The sequence below is a fragment of the Nicotiana tabacum genome, chromosome 11 (assembly GCF_000715075.1).
Source record: "Nicotiana tabacum cultivar K326 chromosome 11, ASM71507v2, whole genome shotgun sequence".
NCBI classification, from domain to species: Eukaryota; Viridiplantae; Streptophyta; class Magnoliopsida; order Solanales; family Solanaceae; genus Nicotiana; species Nicotiana tabacum.
The window spans coordinates 79,881,340-79,894,707 of NC_134090.1; the positions used below are offsets into that span (position 1 = coordinate 79,881,340).

General features: G+C 42.1%; 1 pseudogene; it reads left to right on the top strand.

Moving 5' to 3' along the window:
* The window catches only part of LOC107827498 (uncharacterized), a 43,381-nt pseudogene that overhangs the window by 13,811 nt on the left and 16,202 nt on the right, over positions 1-13,368 (top strand).

Genomic DNA, 13,368 nt, shown 5'->3' on the forward strand with positions numbered 1-13,368 from the left:
CCTCCACTTGTTTTCCTTTGTACATCACTACTGCCTTCTCGTATTTCCAAGGCACAGCCTTGCTATCAATCATTGGCAGCTAGACTACGGGCTTTATGGTGACCAGTTCTCTGTATACCCCTTCAGCACAATTGCGGGTGTGGGCGGAGTCCCCAACTTGTTTGGCTCAGGTTTGCTTGTTTTGGCGGGTGGGCTCTTTCCCTATATTACTACTGGCTTGACGCCTTCTCCCTGCGAATGTACCCCCACTCCTCCACTGGTCGATCCTTCTCTCGGAGCGGCCTGGATCATCATCACTGTTTGCGAGGGCTTTCTCAACTCTCCTCCCTCATACACCAACTCGATCATATGTGTCTCGTGGTGCGCCGGCAGTGGGTTCTGATTGATGTTAGGTGCCTCCGGTGTCTGGACCTCGATTTTGTTAGTATCAATGAGGTCTTGTATTTCCTGCTTCAGTCTCCAACATTTTTCAGTTTCATGTCCCAGCATCCCTGAGCAATATTCACAGCTTATCGTCCTGTTCACATTTTGAGGCAGGGGGTTTTGCTCTCTGGGTTCGACAGGACTTACCAAACCCAAACGTCTCAATTTATGGAATACGGCGGTATAGGACTCTACCAACTCAGTAAAGGCTCTATGTTTCTGTAGCCTATCATTTTTAGCTGCTTGACTCCCTCGAAAACCTGTCCCTAGAGGGTTCCTGTATGCTCTGGGTGGAGGGTAGGTATTTTGTGGTGCTGGGTATGTATTGTGGGGAGCCGGCGCACGCCATTGTGGTCGAACCGGAGGTTGGGTGTATGTCTGGGCTTGATGGACGGTGAAATGCGGTTCTTGGGGTGGATAGTAGTGATGTGGTGGGTTGTATGGGTAATTTGTCCTGTGAGGTCTGGGTTGGTTGTAGTGTGGCCTGCCAGACCCGGACCAACTGCCTGCCTCGATCGTGGCAACTTTTTCTTTCTTTCTCCTCAACGCACCTCTCGTGCCGTTCTGAATGGCCTGGGTCGTTGCCTTGAGTGCTGAGTAATTCAGGATTTTGTCAGACCTCAGACCCTCTTCTATCATGACCCCTATCTTGACCACCTCGTTGAAGGATTTTCCAACCGTTGTCACCAAGTGACCAAACTAGGTTGGATCCAATGCTTGTAAGAAATAGTCCACCATCTCTCCCTCTCTCATAGGAGGATCGACTCTGGCCGCTTGCTCTCTCCAGCGGAACCCGAACTCGCGAAAACTTTTCCCGGGGTTTCTTCCCAGTTCTCAATAATGTGAGACGGTCAGGGACTATCTCGAGATTGTACTGGAAATGACTTGCGAAAGCCTGCGCCAAATCATCCCAAGTGTACCACCTACTGGAATCCTGCCTGGTATACCATTCTAGTGCAGATCCGCTCAGACTTTGGCCAAAATAAGCTATTAGCAGCTCATCTTTGCCGCCTTCCCCTCTCATTTTGCTACAGAATCCCCGCAAATGTGTCATGGGATCACCGTGCCCTTCATATAAATCAAACTTAGGCATCTTGAACCCAGCCGGGAGTTGGACGTCCGGGAAAGGGCATAGATCTTTGTAAGCTACGCTGACTTGGTTGCCCAATCCGTGCAGGTTCCTGAAGGACTGCTACAGGCTTTTGAACTTTCTCAATACCTCATCCTGTTCAGGGGCTTTAACTGGCTTTTCAATCTCTGTCGGTACCTCCAAGTGCGGATTGTAGGCCTGTGGTTCAGGGGCATGGAATGTAGGCTCAGGGGGATAGTATTGCATATCGTGAGCCTGAAACAATGGCTCACTGATCGTTCTTTGCAAGGTGGCTGATGTGGGTCCCACAAAAGTGGGAATATTTGGTGTTGGGAGAGGTTGATGGGGTGGTGGAGCTTGGGAATCATGAGGGCTTCTTTCTTGATGATAACGGGGATTTGGGAGGCTTGTGGAAGGGCCGGAATGAGGGTATTCCGGCATGCGCCCCAGTGGCTCAGGGCTCTTTTGTGATTTGGCTAAAGCTAGCTGCATTGCATTCATTTCTAGTCCCATCCTTTCAATCTTTTCCATCGCTTCTTTTAACAACTGGCTCATCGGCCTTTCTTCCTCGTTACTATTCTCTGAAGTAGTCATGCTTATTGCTAACGGTCCTTTGGATCTGGTTTGGTAAGGGTGTGTTGCCAGAATTCTTTAACAACTAACTGTCTAGTTCAGACAACAACAAACTTTGTTAGCATTAGAGTTTAACAGATTTGATCACAACACATAGAGGATGCAATGTTCCTAGGCAATTAACCGTTTCTACGTGCTTTGCTTCAAACAACATGCGTCATCCCGGCTTGCTCATTTGTTCCCCCTTTTAAAACACTTTGGGAAACCCTGTATTTTATTTTATTTTTGTATTTTCTTTTCTTTCTTTATCAAAAGCGGTCGAATCTTATGGGGATTGCCTACGTATCACGTCCCCGCGCGAATCAGACCAAGCGTAGTTCTGCCTTGAAGTAAAGAAACACAAAATTCTTGTGAAATCATTAAATTCATCCTCAAAATTTTGCTATTACAAATTACTTTGAACAAGGAATAGCAATAGTACAGACTCTACAGTTCTTAACCCGTTTTGATTAAAAGAAAAGAAAACAACATATGGGAAAGCAACAAAGCCAAATAAACAAGACTTGATCAAAGATTAATTTTCCAACTTAGGGGCCCGCGAGGCATTATTCGGCCTTTCCGCGGCCCTTGGTGTGAGGTCCCTCTGCAGGCTTTTCAATTCATTCTTGATTCGGTGGACGCAGCCCATGATGGAAACAAGGAGGGTCTTCCGAGGCATTTGCTCGCATGCCAGGCATCTCATGTAGATGTAATGCCCAATCTCGTCGATCCTTCCTCGAATGTTGTCCCTTTCCGTGAACAACTGCCTTATCTGTCGATTCTTTAATCCTAGTATTTGCGCATTGTTGGCAAGTTGATCCTGGAACATTTCCATTTGTCTTTCCATTCTGGTCATTGCATCGTAACACCGCCTTCTGTCGGCTTGGGCATCTCGTGTTTGCTTGAAGATCCGCTCTTGAAGAGTGGAATTCGTTTCCCTTAATGTCTCGATGCTCCGTTCATAATCCCTTATGACTTGTTGCAGGCGCTGCCTCCGGGCCATTGTACCTTTTGCCCACTTGGTCCGCAATCTTGCTGTGCTAGCCTTGGATCTTTCCAAATCTTCCTGGCATTCTGCAACCTGATCCTTTAACCCCGCTATCAATCTTTTATCCGCCCGGCTTCTCAGCTGGTTGTCGGCCTCCCTTTTCATCTTCCGGATCTGAGCTTTGAGGATCTCGCCTTCTCTGATTAATCTGTTGTTTTCTCCCTTGTGGGTAGCGGACTGTAATTGGAATTCAAACTTCATATCCTGAACTTGATGCTTTAGTTTGCCTGTCTCGGCAAGATATTACCGCTCTTTGGCCAACCAGCCCCACTGCTCTTGTGAAGACTTGGCAAATTCTTGCAGGTGAGGTCTTTTGGTCGGCCTTCCAGATGATGTCTCCCCTTTGTACCAGGCCTGATACCCGGGTGAAACTTCCCCTTTTTCCCGATTCACTACACAGGTATTCGCTTCTAAGTATTGACATTGGCTCCAAATTTGGCGAATCCTTGCTTCAGGAAACTGGCCATCGGGACTGATCTCAATCACCTAGGTGCTTAGATCCTCGTCTTTTAGCACTATCTGACACCTCCCAAGTTGACTTAAAACCCGATGTGGCGCATATGGTTGAATGCTCTTAAGTCTCATTAAGAGAAAATGGGGCCTGGCCGCTGGCATGTATATGACTTCGTCGATCGGTAACCATCCTAGCGTCCACTGTATTTGACTGGCGTCGAGGGTACGGAAATATGAGGTCCATGCCGTGACTCCTTCAGGTAGGTAGGTCTCATTAACTCTGGTATAGAACTCCTCTATGCAGGTCTTTTCAATGGATCCATGGCTCAGAAACTGGGCTCGGTGACATAGGTGTTCGGTCATCCACATTTGCAACAACAAGTTGAAACCCTCGAAAAAGCTTCCTCCGGCTTTGCAAGACGTGAGAGCTCGGAACATATCAGATACTATCATGGGCGCCAACGTACTGTCTCTCTGTGTGAGCAATGTACTGACGACCCCTGCTATCTTTATGTCGATACTCCCGTCTTTTCTTGGGAATACTAAGAGTCCTAAGAAAGTTATCATGAAAGAAATCCGTCTATGTTCATCCCACTTTTGACGATTACTTTTGCTGCACAACTGGTTTTCTGGCTTGTCGAATCCTCCTATGTGACCATATCTTTGGTATATGAAACTCATAGTGCAAAAACCTTTTGCCAAGTCAGGGTTATGAATTGTTCTGACTATCTTTAAGGAGTCCAGAAACCGGTGTATTGCCACAGTTCTTGGAGCAATCAGATATTTGTGCCTCAATGGAGTCTCAGCACTGCCGATATACCCTGCTATTTCTTCTAAAGTTGGGGTAAGTTCAAAGTCCGAGAAATGGAAGACATTGTGCACAAGATCCCAGCGGGGGACTAGTGCCCTTATGATATCTCCCCGTGGCCTGATATCCAACAAACTCGTGAGGCCTTTCAGATACTTCTTGATTTCGTCATGCCCTTCTTTGCCTAAATCATTCCACCAGAGCCGCAATTGGAGGGGAATTTTATTCATGATTGAAAATGGTTCATTTGGAGTCGTGCTCATTCTGCACATTTATTAATAAGATTTTAACAAACGAAACTTATTCTGATAAAAACAAAAACATACGCGACTTTTCTCAAAAGTATTTCTGAACACGACCCCTCAGCACTTCATGAACGAAGATTTTTAAGGTTGTGTGATAAAAAAAGAGGTGGCTGTCTGTACAAAGGCAGCCTTCCGGAGTTCCTTTTGGGAACGTTTGGTTATTTATGATATAAGCGGCGTCACCCGACCTTGTGGTGGAAAAATGTACTTGGCGTTGTTGCTCTTTTTATTGATTTTTAAAAAATAGGAGGTTGGACCCGACGGAGGTTGCCTACGTATCTCACACCCTATGAGAATCAAACCTGCGTAGTTCGGGCAAATTAAATGAACAAGCATCTCTTTTTTTTCATTTTTTATTGCAAGACAAACCATTTTTGAAAATAAGACAAAATAACTCTTCATTTTTCAAAAAGATAAGATAACCTATTTTTCCAAACTAAAATAAAGACTCTTTTTTTCATTTTCTTTTCGACAAACGATTTTCCAAAAATAAAAGACTTTTTTTTTTCCTATTTTCTATTTTTCATTTTCTAAAATAATCAATTAATACCTTAACTGTTATGTCTCTTTTTGTTTCCTCTTTTCTCCTTTTTTTCAACATTCCCAAGATTCAAAAACCGGTCAACATGCAGGTTTGAAACAAATATATGTACGTAGCAAGTAAGATGCATCAGGATGGTCTTCTCTGTTTCAGGTTGCTATTCCTAGACGGACCCAACCCCTGTGTTGAGTCCCCTAAGTCAAAATGCACATGATGCAGACAAGCGTTCCTACTAGGGATCTGGCATGAAGTCACGTTATTCTATGTTCAAAACCTGGGTCGGTGTTCTAGACAGTGTACCCGAGCGGACAACTCGAGTTGAGGAAGAAGCTCCTTTCCGGGAACCAAAAGGCCAGCCGGCTTAGAAACTTTTCGAGCCTCTTTTATTTAGGGTATGACACTAACAGAATAGGGAGTCTCAACTAGTAAGCACATCCCCGGAGGTAAGAAGAGAAAGGTTTCGGCACAATTTATATACAGTTCAGACAATATCAAAGCGGTAAAAGCAGCATTTAGCACATTAGGCTCAAACATGTAAAAATCAGATAAAATCAAATATAACAATTTATATAAGCTCGAATTTCTAACCCTGAACCAGTGATTCTGGGCATTTATTCCCCAGCAGAGTCGCCAGAGCTGTCACACCTCCTTTTTCCGCACCCGAGAGGGTGCAAGGGAGTTTTTTCCAATTAAAGGACAATCGAAACGGGATTGGTTTACTTATTTCAGAGTCGCCACTTGGGAGATTTTAGGGTGTCCCAAGTCACCAATTTTAATCCCGAATCGAGGAAAAAAGTGACTTCATATTACAGCCTGCGTACCAGAAATCCGGATAAGGAATTTTGTTAACCCGGGAGAAGGTGTTAGGCATTCCCGAGTTCCGTGGTTCTAGCACGGTCGCTCAACTGTTATATTCGGCTTGATTATCTGATTTTATACAAATATGAACTTATGTGCAAATTTTAACTCTTGACCGCTTTTATTATTATTTTTTACGAGAATTGCAACGTCGTGAAAATGTATCTCGAACCACGTTACATCAATGCACCCGTGGTTATTGACATATCTCGACTCGGTTGAGATTTGGATTTGGGTCACATAAATGTGCACCCGAATTAAGGAAAATAAATTATTATGACGCGCCTAAAGCAACTAACGTATTGTTATTTTGGGGAAGGCCGCAAAATTAGGTAAACGGCCTGTCCCGAATTCTAAGTGTTTTAATATATACATTTAGAGGGCCCCGCAGCTTGTGCACTTTTGTTTGTCGAGGCTCGTCTCATTTATTATTAAAAGGAATTTACAACGTCATGGAAATGCATCTCGGGCCACGCCACAATGAATGAGCCCGTGACTAGAGACATATTTCGACCCCGTTGAGATTTGGATTTGGGTCACATAAATGTGCACCCGAGTTTAGGGAGATAACATTGTTAAAGGCGCGTCCTAAAGAGACTAACGTATTGTTATTTTAGGAAGAGGCCGTGAACATTCATTAACCGGCGAATCCAAAGTCTAGTCAATGGTTATGTATTTTATTGAGGGCCCCGGCGATGTGTGATTTATTTAGCGAGGCTCGTCTCATTTTTTATTTTAAAAGGATACCCTATAGCGGCTATGTTTTCTTGTCACATTTGTCTCTACTAATTGAAAATCAAATGATCCTACTCAATTATGCTTGCAGGTTATTTATAACGGAATTCCGAAGACCTTTGCAGAATAAGAAAACATGGTCACGCACATGGGAAGTTAATCATACGTTATGGGCCCGAACCCCGCTCATGCAGGATAGGCCAAGCTTGGGCCACGGCTTTTCCGATGAAAGCCTACTTAGCGTTTCGGCTTGGGCCCGACCTTCGTGAGGTTGAGACTGTAACTTTTTGTTCTTTGTTCTGAAGATGGGGTTTGTTCGTTGTAACGGGGCAGGCTATTAAAAGGGAAAAAATTAACTAACAATGGATAGTTTCACATTTTGACATGCATTAAAGGACATGCTAATCACAAACATAGCTAACTATCAAAACATAGCCTACTACATTGTCAATCCTGTTATATATCAGCCTATACACACAATATGCCATTAAATTACCCCCACATTTACATTCACTGTGTGGGAAGGCTAATTCCAGTATCCAGGCAAAAAACGTAAACCATTATACATTGCATGATATTTAATGTAACAGACTATGTGTAAAATAACATCTTCAACTCTTCTCTTTGCATTCATGCTCAACTTCAAGTTACATGGACAGTATTAATTGTGTACCTGGTTGGGAAGACAAAAGAAGAAGGAAAATGATCAGCTGAGTAGTACACAACAAACACAACAGCAGCAGATAAACAGCAACAACCCAGCAACAAACAACCAGCCACAATGATGAAGTTCACCAGTGGTCGAGCAACAAACAAGCAGTCCCAGAAACAGAATGATGAAACAACCAGAAAGCCAGAGTACTCAATGTAATAGCACCAAGCAGTTCGACAAACACAAACAGCTCGGCAAATAACCCACAAACAATTAGCAAAGACAGCTTGGCCAACTTGAACTCCTAAGCAGTTTTCAGACAGTGTTTGGTTACAATATTCTGAAAATTTCTTTTGTTTCTTTCTTTTTCTGAAGACTAAAAATGTCCAACCCCCTTCTTCACTAAAAAACAACTCTATTTATAACTGAATGAGAAACCCTAAGGGCTGCCTAGAACTTCACAGCCTCAGTGACTGCCCATCCCCTTCATTTCCCATGCATAAGCATCTTCTTGATGCAAGTCATTTTGTTCCCACGCCTGGCCTATTGCCCTATTCAATAGTCATGGGTTCATTTAAGTATTAAACTCCCATGCTCTTATGTTTTGTCCCCACTAATACATTAGTTTAATCCTAATTCAGTACCCTATTTGTCAGCCCACTTAAACTAATTATTTCTGTTTTTGTTAACACCCAAACTACCCTTGTTAACCCTGGTTATTACTGTATTAACTCATTGCAACAGTAGGGCATTTTTGAACTCCTGAAAGTTCAAATTCAGAGCTGCCCTGGACTGAATCTTTTCAGTTGTTTTGCAATGCAAACAAACTAATTTCAAACAATGTCGGGCATTCAGTCAATTACAGGGTTCGATCAGTCATGTGAAGCTGTTAATCCATTTGATCATTCAGTCATAGAAAATTAATCGACGACGTTTATCAGGTCAACTATACTAATTATAACCAGGTATAACAAGTCGATTAAATAAACAACACGTACGGGATCCTGAATAACTTCAGACAACTTTGCACAATATTGGGAGGCCATATGAATTATTTATGCGACGACTAATCTAATCGAACATGTATATCACAGAATGCATTCAGACATGCACAGAAAACAATCGACCAAATAAAAGGCCTTACAAAGACGGAAGAAATTGGAATGAAAGTACCAGAAATACCAAACAATCACAACAGAACATGCTAACAAACTTAATCAGTACTCAAATAAAACAGAAAAGAAAAAGGAAAACTTACTAAAAATGTTCAACCAAAGCCGACCCAGGTTTGAACTAGATTTGACCATTTGAGGCCGAACAAAATTTAATCGGGGTGTTCTCAACCGAGAACCCCTTGATTAAAGTCTATTAGACCTCAAACCCCTATTAAAACTGGCCGGATTCCCCAGGTTCTTGTGTTCTAGGGTTTGGATCTTCAGATTTGAGATTCTAGGAGTTGTGGGTAGATTTGGACCAAACCAGGCTTGGTTTGGTCACAAGGGTAGTCAGGGGACTGTCTAGTGTGAATCTGGGGTGGTTTGGTGTAGATCGAGTCTTGTCTCGAATCTTCAAATGAAGATTCGAGAAGGTGGGGGAGGATTCGAGCCAAGCTGTAAGTGGATTTGGATTCAGGGGGTTGAGGTGCCTCAGGGGTGTAAAGGGGGTGGTCACCGGCATCCTTGCCGCCGGCTTTAATGGTGAGGGAAAAGGGGGCGGCGTTAGGGTTTCGTGGGGTTCGGGGTTTGGTGAAGAAGACGATTGAAGGGGTGCTTGGATAGGGGCGTAGGGTGTGATGGGGGGTTTATATACGCTTTAGAGTTTTAGATCCTGGCCGTTGGATCAAGGGAGATCTATGGCCAGGATCTATTCCTTTAGGCAAGACGTCGTCGTTTAGGTGGGAAGTGGGGTGAGACCGGGTAAGGAAATGGGTCGGATCAAATTAACGGGTCTTGAGGGCGGGCCTGGATCCGTTGGATCAAAGGGATTGGACGGCTCAGATCAAAACGCCCTGAACGACGTCGTTATGTTTAAATGGGCGGTCTGATCAGGACCGTTCATTTAGATCATATCAACGGATCTAAACCAAGGCGCCGATACTTGGGCAGGCCTGGTTTGGACTGGGTCTTTGCCTGGTTTTGGGCCTCATTTTGGGGCCCAATCTGATTTTCCCACAACCCTTTCCCTTTCTAATTAACCAAATTTAAACCAAATTCCTAAATAATTTGTAAAATTATAAAAAATTAAAAAGAATTACACACACATCGGTTAATACCTAACACACAAATTAACATTAAATACAAATCCCTCAATGACAAAGACATATATTTTTTGATTTTCTTTTCTTTTTGGAGTAACTTTTGCGAAGCAAAAATCACGTGCTTACAATTATAATGCTGTTAGAAATTTTATGATGCATGGTCATTGTGGTACTGCTAGAAAATCTTCTCTGTGCATGCAAAATGGTAGATGCACAAAGCACTTTCCAAAAAAATTTGTGTCATCAACCACAATTGATGAAGATGAGTATCCAATTTATAGAAGAAGGGATGATGGTAGAACTGCAAAGAGGGTAGGTATTGAGTTGGATAATAGGTATGTTGTACCGCACAATAGATTTTTACTATTGAAGTATGGTGCACATATTAACGTGGAGTGGTGTAATCAATCACGATCCATTAAGTACTTATTTAAGTATGTTAATAAAGGTAATGATCGTGTCACCGCAGCTTTTTCTCAAAGTGTAAATAATGAAGACTCGAGGGTTGTTGATGAAATAAATATGTATTGTGATTGCCGATACATATTGTAGACACCGGATTTTTGACCCTCCCCGAGAATTTTCACATTTTTAGCGTGAATATGTGAAATTGGGTCTAATATAGCCATTTTAACTATTTTTACTTTATTTCGTTGCAAAAAGAAAAATTACAAAAAAAATATATATATAAATTTTAGTTTATGTATTTCTCATAAACTTTAAAAAATACAAAAAATTGCACTTTATTTTTGTACTTTATATAATTTCGAAAATAACCAAAAATATAGTTTTATTAATGTTTTGTAGTCATTTTAATTTTTGAAAAAATACAAAAAAATATTACTTTATATTTTAGCTTTATATAAAAAACGAAAATTACAAAAAATAGTTTTATTAATACTTTGTAGCTATTTTAAATCTTAAAAAATATTTTAAAAAAAGATATAGTTTTGTTTTAAATAACTAGTCTTATTTTAGTAGCTATTTTGCTTACATAGGATTAGTTAAGCAACGTCGTGTTCTTATTCTCGGATCCGGGCAAAAGAATAATATTCAGGTTCAAACTACCCGGTTTTAGGCCTAATTTTCGGGCCTAGCCCATAATAAACCGAGTCCATGACACATGGGGAACCCCACCACGCGTGGGGAACACAAGCCTCGAACCCCACCACGCGTGGGGCTCATTTTTCTGGGCAAATGGGCACAAATACACGGACTGAAAGTTTTGAAAGGAGGACTTTTTGAAAAAATTGAAAACGGACAGATTTTGAAAGAAGAAGCACTGTTCATGCTTCTTCTTCCTGAAGAAAGTAAAACAAAAACCCTACGCCCCTCCACGTCCAAAAACGACCACTCCCTCACGTCCTAGAACCCTACCCCGAAAAACCAGTCGAAACCCCGTCTCCTCCCAAACCACCACCCAAACCACCTCCGACCAGCTCCCCCTGACGCCTGAATGGCCGGACCCCCCTTCGCTGCTGCTGCTGCTTCACATTCATCTTCTTCCTCCTTCCCTCAAGAAACCCTAGCAAAACCCTACACCAAGCAGAACCTTCCACCACCATAAACAACACCGTCGCAGCTGCTTCTGCTTCCTCCATCACCACCATCAACAAACCACCATTGTTACCTACCCAGCGACGCCCCAGCTGACCCAACTCCATCGTCGTCACTGTCCCGCATGCCTCATGTCCGAACGCCACCACAAACGACGCCCAGCTCCTCCGAACATTCACCATCGTCGTTACCACCTCCGAACTTCCCCACCTCCGTGAAACCACCGTAGTTGCTCCTTCCTCAAGCCAAACGACCCACCACCACTGCTTCAGCTGTTCTGTCCAAAACACGACAACCAATCAGCCATGTTATCGCTGTTCTTTCACTGTCGTTGTGCAGTCCGTTGAGGTCGTCTTTGTTCGTCGAGGTCCGGCGCGTCGAGGTTGTTCGTTGAAGTTGATGTTGAGGTTTGGTCCATGGCTCTATGCGTTTCTGTTTATTCAGGTTAGTAAACCTCGATGTATTAGATAAAGAAACTTTACGTTAAATGTTCGAAGATGCAAAATATAAATTGATATGATAATTTTCTGCTTATGTTTTCATCGTACGCATTTTTGCTCATTTTGCGTTATGTGATTCTTGTTTATTCGATGTCATTCAATTAAGTTGGACTAGTTGTTTTATGACACAAGTTTGACATTAATTTGTTCGTCCTTTCCTTCGCTTAGTTCATTCGGAAAAAAAAATTATTATTAGTATATGTTGTTACTACTCCCGAAACACTCATTCGCTAAAACTCTTTTTATTAAACTTCCACAAGTTATGAGATTTTAGTTGTAAAGAAGCTGTAAGGTTTTGTATGGTTAAAGGCATAAAAACGGCATCCTTTAAAAATAAAATAAAAAAATAAAAAAAAATGAGACGAGCCTCGCCAAATAAAAGAGACAAATTGCGGGGCCCTCACAAAATATATGTATTAAATACTTAGATTCCGGGACGGGCCGTTTAGCAAATTTCACGGCCCTACCAAAAAATAATAATAATGCGCTAGTTGCTTTAGGCGTGCCTTTAATAATGTTATCTCCCTAAACTCGGGTGCACATTTATGTGACCCAAATCCAAATCTCAACGAAATCGAAATGTGTCTCTAATTACGGGTACATTGACTGTGACGTGGTCTGAGATGCATTTCCATGACGTTGTAAATTCCTTTTAATAATAAAATGAGATGAGCCTCGACAAACAAAAAATGTAGAAGCTGAGGGGCCCTCTAAATGTATATATATTAAAACACTTAGAATTCGGGACATGCCGTTTAGCGAATTTTACGGCCTTCCCCAAAATAACAATATGCTAGTTGCGTTAGGCACGTCTTTAATAATTTATCTTCCGTAATTCGGGTGCACATTATGTGACCCAAATCCAAATCTCAACCAAGTCGAGATATGTCAAACAACCACGGGTGCATTGATGTAACGTGGTTCGAGGTATGTTTCCACGACGTTGCAATTCTCGTAAAATAATAACAATAATTGATAAAGCGGTAAAAAGTTAAAATTTGCACATAAGTTCGCATTCGTATAAAATCAGATAATCAAGCCGAATATAATAGTTGAGCGACCGTGCTAGAACCACGGAACTCGGGAATGCCTAACACCTTCTCCCGGGTTAACAGAATTCCTTATCCGGATTTCTGGTACGCAGACTGTAATATGGAGTCATTCTTTTCCTCAATTCGGGATTCAAATTGGTGACTTGGGACACCCTAAATCTCCCAAATGGCGACTCTGAAATAAATAAACCAATTCTGTTTCGATTGTCCTTTAATTGGAAAAAACTCCCCTGCACCCTCGCGGGTGCGTAAAAAGGAGGTGTGACAGCTCTGGCGACTCTGATGGGGAATAATGGAACCCAGAATCTCTTGTTCAGGGTTCAAGAATTCGAGCTTAAAATAACTGTTATAGTTGGCTTTATTTATTATCTGAATTTTACATGATATATGCTTAATATGCTAAATGATGCTTTTACCGCTTTAATATTATCTGAATTGTGTATATAAAACTGCTACGAAACCCTTCTTTCTGAGTCT